Raw genomic sequence first — 11,675 nt, 5'->3', positions numbered from 1 at the left:
ATTATAACCTTTTCACTCAAAACCAACTGACTATGCATTGCACCTTTAAAATAAGAGCCCCAACCTTTATAATATGACAAAATGGACAAACAATATCACATCATTAGGAAATGAAAACTAACTAAAGCTAATGTACAAAGTCTGAAAGTTACATTAACGCTCAGCTCAGCTAAGTTTTACAATTATTATACATGTTTTAAGGCCATAAAACCCCTAACCACACACTTTTATACAGCTTTTTACGTGCATTTTGTACAGTACTCCCTTAAACAGGACGCAGAACACATGTGCGGTTCTCCCTTAGCAAGGGACGACTGTATACTATACTTGCATATTCAAAATACTACTGTGAACATTTGGCTGGTACTTACTACCACTGCACAGCTGGACTGCTGTTTTTACTTTTAAAACATACTGTGTGTATATGTTTATATTGTTATATTTTAAATGTTTAATTGTTTAAATTTAGAAAATGTTCTCATGCACCAACAACACCAGAACAAATTCCTTGTATGTGTAAAATCATATCTGCGAATAAAGCTTTTTCTGATTTCTGAAAATGCACCACAGTGTCTCCAAGGGAGTGTTCAGGAAGTAAAACTAAAACAGCAGCTATACATATACATCTATTCTATATACTGACCATACATTGTTTCCAAGCATATAGAGGCCAGACAAAAACACAAAAAACTCAAAAAGTTTTCAAGTTTTCACTTGACAGCAATTTGTTACCATTAATATCCCACTGACATTATGTAGCCCATTACCAGGCAGGTTGTCAGCCTGACGTTCATGCCACTGTAGGTGCTGCATGCTTCCAGATGTCGATCTAGTAAATCCACTACTGTCTGAGCGCAGCAACTGGTGCAGATCAGTTTGTGCCAGTGAGTTTATTGCAAACAGGCGGTTTTAGGAATGCTGCTTGTTTACCGACAGGATGCTGCGATCTGGTTTTCTTAAGCCCACCTGCACCTGAAAGAACCAGAACCAGAGGAGCGGCTGATACAGCGTGTAATTTCCCCACTTATTATAGATTTTGTATTTAAAATCCTTAAACAGTCATAGGTCTTTGGTGTAATTCTCTTAACTCATTCAACTAACATTTTCCTATTTTGAACTTATGCTGTCGATGTATGTAGGCGTGTTCTTTATTTTTTAAGGAAACATTTCACACCGCAGCCGATGTCACTTCTAGTAGGTGCTTTCATGAAACTGGCTTTTCCAGTCATACCTCTGGAGACAGCTGTTAGACACTGGTAGGTAGAATTAGGGTGATTTTATTTATTTTTTTTACAGCTCAGAGATTGGAAGTGCAACTCTTTAGTGGGAGATTTCTTTGACTTTCTAATGTCTTTAAACTGAAACATCTGTCAAAACATAGGAAAAAGTAACTCAAAATCTTTCGAGAACTCACCGTTTCCCACGCACAGCCACCCACTTACCTGACGAACACTCACACGCGTGCTGTGCACGCTGTAGTGCACACGCGCTTACATTTGCACTGTACAGTGTAGGTTGATTGGGGGGGGGTGAGAGGGTTACAGTGTAACTATACTAGCAGATTGTCTCTCTAGGACTATTGGATGAATGTTGAGAGAGAGAATCCTGGCCAATTTCCTGTGCTGTGCTTACACTGCAAAGAATATCTGTCATAACAAGCCGTGTAGTCTGGTATTGAGTGTTTCAATCATTCCTCCTTAAAGAAAGTTCGACTGAGAAAACACCAAACAGAGCTAATAACCAGAAAGTCACATTTGTTTTTTTCCCCCATACCTATTTTCTCAGCAGACAGTGTTAATCAATAGTCTAAATTCCTAAAAACTATTACTGTGTGATGGACATTTTCTGCAGCGCTCAGCCCACAGCCTGCATTTCTCTCTCTTTCTTGCTCCCCGTCTCTCGCATCTCCCTCTCTCTCCCTCTCTCAGTCAGCTCTTATTATCCCAATCTATCTCCTGCCGTGACTTTACATCACTATTTACCACTTATCTTCCCTCTGCTGCCCTCCCTCTCGTTATTTGCTCTGCCTTTTCTACTCTCCTTGACATGCATCTCTCTCTCACTCCCTCTTCAGATGCCGCCTTGTTTTCCTCCATATTAGTTCAGACTTTTTTTTTTTTTTCCACTGGGTGGGTTAACAAGCCGACATGATTTCATCAATGTGAATCAGTCAGCCTGATAAGACGTGACCCAGATGGGATCTCCAGTTCTTTTTATACGGCCATCCATCACGACCACGTAGCCACATAAGCTCTCACTCACGGTAATGCCTGTCAGCCTGCGTATGAAAGAAATGTGTCATGTAGCTTCAGTGCACTCTCAAGAAAAACTCTCTGTCCTCTATGAAAGACTAACAACGTTTGTTATTCTCATCTAGCAGCCCCAGTTCCTGTGTGGTGCGTCTTTTTTTTTCTCTTTATTGTTAATTTTGGCTATGAAATCCTGGGCAGATGTTGCAGCACACACACACACACTGGCTTGCACATACACACAAACAAGAACACTCCTAGTATATGCTTTTAGGATTTATGATAGTCAATAATGAGTTCATGGTGACTTTATTGAACTTTGTGGTATTTTTTTTATTTTCCCTTGTGTCACTGTCATGTTCCTATTATAATTCCCGCAGGGATTCAAACTATGACTGCAGGACATAATAGTGGATCATTAGTGTGATTGTAGATGCTAAAACATTTTGTTGTATCTGTTTCAATGTAATAGTTTGACATTTGGGGGAAATACATTTTTTTTCTCCATGGAGTTAAATATAAAGCTACCACCAGCTGCCTGTTAGCTTAGCATAAAGACTGAAAACTGTTAGAAACAGCGAGCCTGTCTCCTTAAAGGGAACAAAATCCACCTCCTACATCCTTTAAAGCTCATTAATTAACACGCTGTATCTCTTTTGTGACCTATATAGAAACCAAAGTGTTAAAATGACACTTGCATGCGATTATTCCTTCACTTCCTGTGCTAAGCTAGCTGGCTCCTAGCAGTAGCTTCATAAATCTGTACGGAAAACATGAGAGTGATAGTGAAGTAAATGAATTAGTGTATTACCCCAAAATAATATTCTCATGTGCCCTGATACTAGTGAATTTATCATTTATAATGATTTTTTTGTTGTTATATAACCTCCTGTAATTTAAGCGTAACATTTCATTACACACATGGTCATAACGTGTGTTATGAAGAAACAAAAGGAAGCGTTCTTCCTCATGACATTCGTGCAAATTTGACCACGGGACCATTTATTTTTTTCCTTCCAAAAAGCCAATTTAACAACTGTGAGAGAGCTGTAAGTTAGCTAGCAATGGACTACACTGACCGTGTGTGTGTGTGTGTGTTGAGTTAAATGAACTTAGAACTCACAGAAACTCTTCTCTCTGATATTTCCCTTCAGTCTCTCCTTTTTTCCTCTCTTCTCTCTACGTGTGATTCGTAATGCTCCTGGATTTCAGTGAAGTCGAAACACTGAATTCATGCCACGGCCTCTAAAATTAGCTTTGCGTTACACAGTGAGACCTTTAATGTCGTCTTTAAGGTGCTCAGTAGTGAGGTTAAAGTGCCTGTACATTTAATTATTTAATTTCATCGTCACGAAAAACTAGCTTTGTATTTGAAGTTCTCGCGTTATGGTCGGCATAATGTTTGACAGTAAATCCGTACGACTCTGCTTTTCATTCTCTGTGCTGCCACACATTCACACACACAGAGAGGGTTCAATACTCAATACAGAGTGCTGTGCACAATTTTTTTCCAGGGGATGAAATTTGATTTTACCCACAGGTTGCTTTGTTTGGAGTTGTCCTTTCTTCATAATGTGTATGTTGTTTTTTTTCCCGTTGCCGTGTGTGTTTGTACTTTAGAGCAGTGTGTGAACCACCTCGCAACAACAACAACTGCCTGTTGGAGCCCACACATTCTCTCTGTAGTAGAGCCATCAGGAGATTTCTGTGGAAACCCTCCCATCCTGCCTGCCAGCTTATGTTTGTGTGTGTGTGTGTGTGTGTGTGTGTGTGTGTGTGTGTGTGTGTGTGTGTGTGCGTGTGTGCGTGTGTGCAGGCGGTAAGGAAGAGTCAAAAGCAGATCTTGCCCTGTTACGTTATCATATCTCCTCTTGACAACTCTTACAGGATGTGTTGTTCAGATTGTGCCTCAAGGTAAAGACAGGTTTGAGAACGAGGAACACAGCAAGTAACAAAAGTAAAAGAGTAGTCAAAGAAAATTCAAATAGACATACTGTATGTGTTCATACACAGAAAAACAATGCAATGCAAATTCAACAGTTCTGTGTGTACTTTTGCTCCTAAAAGCATACATTCATGGTCTATTCAGATGACAGACGCATGATCTTTTTTAGTTGAACTGTGTGTAATTTACATTTGACATAATGCTAGTGGAAGAGTTCTGATGCTATTAAAATGTGGTGTGATTTTGATATCAGTGCACATCAGTTTCTTGTAAACTGTTTTCATTTATTGAGCCGCTAAGGTTGAAATTATCTTCGGTCTTTCTGGTAGCCAGCTGTTGCTGTGAGTGTAGGGCGTAGTCATCTCAGATCTTGCTGTTTCAGATGACAGCTGTCTGTGGTTGATTTTATCAGCTCCAGCTCATCAACGTTCCATTTCACGAGTATTCCAAATTTCAAAATGAAACTCTTGGCTGTTGTTTTATTAATGTTCCGTCTTCATTCTGCTGTCTTGTCTGTTTACACCACACCACAAACTGACAGTTATACAAATCAGTGTGCTTGCTTTGAGATGGTCAAAGATGACTTTGGCGGGTATTACATCAACACTGGATCCATTCCATCATGTTGTTTGTGCGCATGAGTGATGTGTGTGCGTGTAGACTCACTAACCACCGGGACAATCTCGCTGCAGCGAGCGACAAAATAAAGCGGTTATATCAGTATGTGTGACAGTGTGAAAGACTGGTGGCCGGCTTTGAGGTCAGCGGTCTAATTACACTTCAGAGAGACTGATTTAGGTTCAGTTGCGGAGGTTGTTCGGGACTGCAGACGGATGGCGGAGCGCACAGGGAAGAGAAAGGAAGGGAGAGTTGTGAGAGGAGCGGCCAGCTGGGCATGGAGTGAAAAGGGGATGGAGGAGTTTCAATTTCGATTTAACTCGAACACCATTTCCATGAGTGCCTCTTCTGCTTTTGCTGCTATTACACCAACAGGTCGCAGTAGTGCTTGTTTTACCTCTGCTCCTGGTCCCGGTCTGTTTCTGCTCCATCCCATACTGCCTCTTAATGTGTTTAATGTCAGCGTGAGGGAACGTGCAGAAGGAAACAGCCATTTGCATGGAAGTGAACAGAAAATAATGATTTGATTAAGCCTGGTTGTAACTTTCTAAATGACTTATTTGTGAATGTTTAAGTGATCTAAAATGTCTGTACTTACTAAGATCTACTCTAGTAGTTCAGGATTAAGATTTGGATTTCACTTTATAGTCAGATTAAGGTCTAGGTCAGGGTTAAAGTTGGGTTTAGGGGCTTGAAGATGAATGAATAAAACCAGCAATCCTGCTCAAGAAGAGTTTATGCAATAAGCAAGTTCTATTGTTTGCGAACTGAAGGGAGTTTAGATCATGTAATGATAGTTTAGTCTACATTTTGCACAGTGACACTAGATCTCACTATGTGTTTGTGTGTGAGAAATGCTGCTGTGGTGCAGCAGAAGGAGGGGGGGGGGCTCTATAGGCAGGAGCACCCAGGGGTTAACGAGCGGTGTGAGAAAAACAGGCAGAGTTTGAGAAGGAGGGGGGGAGGGAGGCACGCACACACACACACACACACACACACACACACACACACACACTGAGTCCCAGGGGAAGCTGGAGAAGATGGCCCATGAGAGCAGGCAGCTCTTGTTGGCTTTAAACCGAGCTAATTTATAGCAGCAGGTATAACACCATGTTGATCAGTCTAGTGCTATTTTAAAGAATAAACAAGGCAAAAGGGAAATTTGTGCATTTTACCTAAATTCCTTGTTTGTTACCAACAAATACTGTTATGGAAATTGTGCCAGATTGTGTGTGTGTGTGTGTGTGTGTGTGTTTTTAACTCAGTGGTAAGAACATTCTAAAAGATGTCAAGAAAATACACAAAAGTTTGAAGTTGAACAGTCAAAAGGCAACTTACAGGTGCATACAAATCAAGTTGAACAGGTGCTTGTTCCTGTCAAATTCCCATCATTTACTCCAAAGGGTTGTGTTGGTGTGTAGTGTACTCTGTAGTGTACTCTATAGGGCTAAGAACAGCCCCCGTCTCCTCCTGACCCGTCTAGTAATCCCACTAGCATGGACCGGTCACCAAAATGTGACATGACAGTATTGACCCAAACACCTGCCACTTCCTACACACACACATACACACACACACACACACACACACACACACAGACACAGATCCAGTGGACTTTTTTTTTATTTATCCAAAAGCCCTTCTCACGCAAATAGAGTAGGCAGGCAGGATCCCCTCTCAGCCTATTTATCAGAAAGGGGGGGTTTGAGAAGGGACAGACAGCGTGGACCCCCTCTATTGTTCTGGCTTAGTTTAAGAGATGGGGGGGCGCAGGGATGGAACTAGGAGTAGGATGGGAATTGGAGACCCCAACAATGCCACAAAGCCCCCCACTGCTTTTCCTGCTTATGAGCATGACCTGCTCTGACAGACCAGGGACAGACCTCAACTAGAGGGAAACTGGACCAAAACCATACCACTACGCAGCCCAAACTGCTTCCAAATTTGTTGTAGATGGAACCTAAACTGGTCCTAGATCAGACCTAAATTGGAGTCAGTTTTGAGCCAAACAAGATAAGACCTCTAGTCAAACTCGAACCAAACCACCAAACCTGAGTCAGACTATGACGAATGGCAAATGAGCGGGATGCCTGCATTGTACTGTTTGGGAAAAGAAACATAATTAGATCAAGTGGTGTGTTCCCCATGTGTAAACTTGAATTTTTCTTCTACTCATAGTCAAGACAGAAATGACTAAAATGAGCCAAACTAGACCAAAATCAAGTGAAAAAGAAGACAAACTTGAGTCAAACTTATTGAGCTGCCAGTTGAGTTAAACTGGACTCACTTTTGGACATAATCTAGAGTCCAGAAAGAATCCATTACAACACTGACTTAAACACTTTGCTTCACCACAACCATCTGCATTTAGCCTCTAAAGGATTGTCCCATCAGGATTACACACACACACACACACACACACACACAAATGCATACATGGCCAGATGTGGCTATGTGCAAGTATGTGAGTAATGTAAGAATGGAATGAGCACATACATTTTATCATTGCAGTAATAATGCACACAGCACAATTTGTGTCACACGTTCTAAAGTATTTTGTTTACATTAATACATGTACAGTAATATAACTTTTCAATGTGTTTTTCCACTTTCAAATGCAGACAGTGGGAGTTCATATGTATGATATATAGGATGTAATAGAATCTACATTACTTAACAGCAGCTGAAGAATGTATGTCAACCGCAAAGTCCTATTGCTCCAGTGTGTGTGTTTTGCAAACAGCCTGTAGGTGTGTGTGTGTGGGTGTGCATCCAGCTGTGCTTTAACCCCCCCCCCCNTACCCCCCCCCCCCCTTTCTCTCTCTTCATTGTGGAGCTTGGAGCAGACCTCTTTGTCTGCAGGTTTAGAGCAGGGTGTGAGGTGAAGAGCAGTTTGTTCATAATGGATTATTGATTGGTCTGAGAATACACTGGCTCTGCACTGTGTGTGTGTGTGTGTGTGTGTGTGTGTGTGTGTGTGTGTGTGTGTGTGTGTGTGTTTAAGACTCCACATATACCATCCCCTCTGTCCCACTCCGAGCACTGAATGTCTCCACTTTATGAGCAACTGTACAGAGGATAGGAAGGTTTTTTGTAAAGTGCTCTCTGTATGTTATGCTCCGTGAAGCAGTGTATGTGTTAATGTGTGTGTGTGTGTGTGTGTGTGAGCAGCTCTCTGTATGGGTCGTTAAGCTCTCAATGCTGCCTGTATGAAACAGTGTTAAAAGCCCACTGTGTGCACATATAGACTTTGAAAAGATGTGTGTGTGGACAACATTAAAAGCCCCCTCTGTTTTGCTTCTTGATTCCTCACTTTGCCTGCATGTACGTGTCAGTGTGTGCACATTTAAACAAGAGGTCCACTCTTTATTTTTTCCCCCCGCTGTGTTTTTTTTTTCTTAACCTCAAATGCTCGTCTCTACGCTGCTGTGTGGGAGGGAAACAGATCCCCATCACGGCTGAAGGATGTCCCACACGAGAACGACCTACAGTCATTATCAGTGATAAGGTGACAGTGTGAGTGAGTCAGTGTGGTATGAAAGCCAATCTCTGCACCCTTGGGTGCAGGAGATTTGTGTCATGGCTGCCTCTGAGATGATTGCTATGATGAAGGTGCTTCCAGGCTGGATGACAGTGTTTTCTGTCACAGAGGAGCAAAGCAGCGAGGCCTAACCCTTTTGGCTAAACCTTTCTATTACTGTAACTCTTTGTTAAACGCACTTGTCTTTAAATAGTAGACTGTAGTAGTTCTGTTGTAACCAAATCTGATTACTTTTTATCATATTATTGCACCATATGTGTGCTGCAAGCTGAATGTGTGGCCTCTAGAGGGAGCAACTGGGAAGATTGCAATAATAAGTGTCACAGAAAAAGTCAAACACACCACCAAGCTTAGAACTGGATTCTTTCCCACCTCATCTTGTTAACAGCTACTGAGTTGTTTCACAGAGAGTCACCAAAACCTCCAATAAACATCAAACGTTTCCATGAAACTGTACTAGTTCTTGCACTTGATATGTTTGGCGGTAGTTTTGGTATCAAACTTTTTATAGTTAAATGTCTGGCTGTACTGACAGTACTAATGTGTGAAAATACAAAATAGAAAGGCATACAGCTGCAAGCAGGTTCTCTGCTGGACCGCATGCACAGTTTGACACTGTTTGTTTCGAGATTCACTCCAGATGTGAACCTCAGGAGTCTTGGGAACAGAAATAACGTGCGACGGCCCTGAAAAAAGGTTTTGCGAATGGATGGGAAAATAAGAGTGGATTTCTTCCTCTGCCGGACCTCAGCCGCTATGGGTCAGCGTTCAGAAAGCAGGGCAGTAGAGGTTGAGCATGCAAGGATGGAGGGTGGAGAGAAAAAAAAGAACAGTTTGTTTTTGTTTGACACAGCAGTCATTATCAGCTGAGTGTAGGCCTCCACTCACTCCCAGTGACTCATGGTAGGGAAGCTAAAGTGTCCATTAATGGCATGTCTAATATCAGCACAATGACGTTCTCAACTAGGGTTAGGCTGCTTGACAGGGTTGGTCATAATTATTTAAAGGTGACCTGTAAGCATTAGAACACACTAAACGAAAAACTAAAAGGCCAGTTTCAGTTCTCATTTCAGCTACACACATTCTCTTGTCTTTTTAATCCTTGTGTGAGTGTGTGAGAGAGAGTGAGGTTAATTAGCTGGAGGATGTCAATGACAATTAAGATTTAAAGAGTGGAATGTTCTTGCTAGTCTCTGGAAGACACCTTATATTGTACGATGTTGGCCTTAACAGAGCTCTGATGCCTCTCCTCTTTTTTGATGACTTCGATGATTGGTAATCTTGCCTGTCTCTCCTGGACAGTTTCTCCCTCCTTAAGCCAATTTGTCGTTTTTTTTTTTTTTTTTTTTACTTCGCCTGTATGGCGAGGAGCCTGCATTGTTTCCCTTCTGGGGGCTAATCTCATTACATTTCAATTTGCACATGCGACTGTCTGGTGGATGACAGGCTTACTGTTGAATAGTCTCAACCCCCTCAGCCCTCCTGACCCCCAATCAGCGAGGCCATTTTATAGGAAATAAGATTATTATCCTCTGTTTTTAGTGCCAGAAGTATTAATAAGTAACATTAGGATGTGGAGACAGAGAGCAGATGGAACAGATGGAGGGGAAAAACTACCGTGGATGGGGTTGACGGCTTTGTTTTCCTGATATTGCTGGTTTATGTCCGTCATAATCACCTGATTCTCCATTATGTCATGTTTATGACTATTTTTTTCTTTATCTTTATTCTTTCTTATTCAAAGTAGTGGATAATTACAGTTCACCCCAAGATAGGGGAATATAAGTCTGTACCACATTGCATTGCAATCCATCCATTAGTTACTGAGACATTTCACTCAAAACCACAAATGTGAACCTCATAGTGCCACTACAGGATGACTCAGGCATGACCAAAGCCATTAGGAGTCATCCTGTGGGACCTATGAATGCCCCTGCAAAAATTTTGAGCCAATCTATCAAGTGGATGTTTAGATGTTTCACAGAATAAGTGAAATCTTTTATGTGCTGGTGACACAACAAGAAAAGTCAGGGGATCATAAAAAGTAATAAGGATTCATCTCCTGGGGAACATGAATGCATGTAGAAAATCTTGGCAATCCATCAGGTCGTTGTAGAGATGTTTGAGTCTGAGCAAAAGAATGTCATGCCACCAGCACACTGCTAGCATGGTGAAAAATGTAAAAGGAGTTTTCAAAAGCATGAAGAAATAGAGGGCCTCTATCCTTTTTTTTTTTTCTTTTTTTTTTAGATCAGCATTGATAAAGCCTTGTATATTATAGACTGTGAAAGGTCTGCATCCGAAAATACATTTTGTTTCAAAATAATGTCAGCCACAGCTGCACTTTTGGCTGGAACAGTACTGTGCTTGTTAGCTGGAAGCCTTAGCTTACTAAGCACTCCAGGAGGAGGCATGGTGAACCATTGAAGCCGCGCTGATTTCAATAGCATAAATCATTCTAGATAGATAGGTGGCTCTGGCGCAGGGTAGTCATTTTCAGTGCGACAGTTTAAGACATATGATTGTTCTTGTGCTAACTTCCCTCCTCCACCACCTTATCCTCTTATGATTATGATCAATTATCCACTTATAATTAGAGCCTGGCAGTAACTCAGCTTATGGGCTCTGGCACTTCATATAATAGCCTGTAATAATGCTGTCAGTCTCATTTCATGTAGTCCACACTTTCAGGCTTCGGCATCTGCTGAAATTAATACTCCAGTAAAATATGTGTCAGTTTGATCAACAAATTTATAACAGAAGAGGTCTCGTTTAACGATGTTATGAATGAGCTTAGAGGGAGAAAAGAATAAAGATGTGATTAACTTTGATTGATTCTTGTGAGAGGATTTGGACTGAGCAGCAAGAAATGATAATGAAAGCCATCTTAAAGTAATGTTTTGAAGACAGGTTTGACATATAACACAATTCATGCTTACAGCAAGATTTTCAAGGCTTTAAATCAACACTAGTCACACAAACGCTAAAGCTACAAAAGACTGTGGAAATCTCCCACCCATTGAACAAAATACATGAAGTATGAAATTAGTCAACACTGCCGAAAGTCTTTGTCTTTCTCTTCTTATCACCCTCTCTCTTTCTCTTTCTGTTTGACTCTCTCCCTGACCCCATTCAACTCCAGTTTGAGAAACGGAGCAAAGCAAACTGTCTGAAGAGCCACTTCCTGTTGTGTACTTAAGATCCCTGTCATGTGATAGTGTCAGTTGAGGCGGGTGCGTGAGGCCAGTATAGGGAGGGAATATGGTGGCACTGCTGATCTTGCTGATGTGAACACAGGCCCCGTCCCCCCACCCCTCCCACC

General features: G+C 41.5%; 1 protein-coding gene across 3 annotated transcripts in view; it reads left to right on the top strand.

Moving 5' to 3' along the window:
• The window catches only part of LOC104918401 (zinc finger protein 516), a 44,611-nt gene that overhangs the window by 15,676 nt on the left and 17,260 nt on the right, over positions 1-11,675 (top strand). The gene's annotated exons all lie outside the window — the stretch shown is intronic.

The sequence above is a fragment of the Larimichthys crocea genome, chromosome XIII (genome assembly GCF_000972845.2).
Source record: "Larimichthys crocea isolate SSNF chromosome XIII, L_crocea_2.0, whole genome shotgun sequence".
NCBI lineage: Eukaryota > Metazoa > Chordata > Actinopteri > Sciaenidae > Larimichthys > Larimichthys crocea.
The sequence above is the reverse complement of the archived record's forward strand: the minus strand, read 5'-3'. Positions and strand labels throughout refer to the sequence as shown.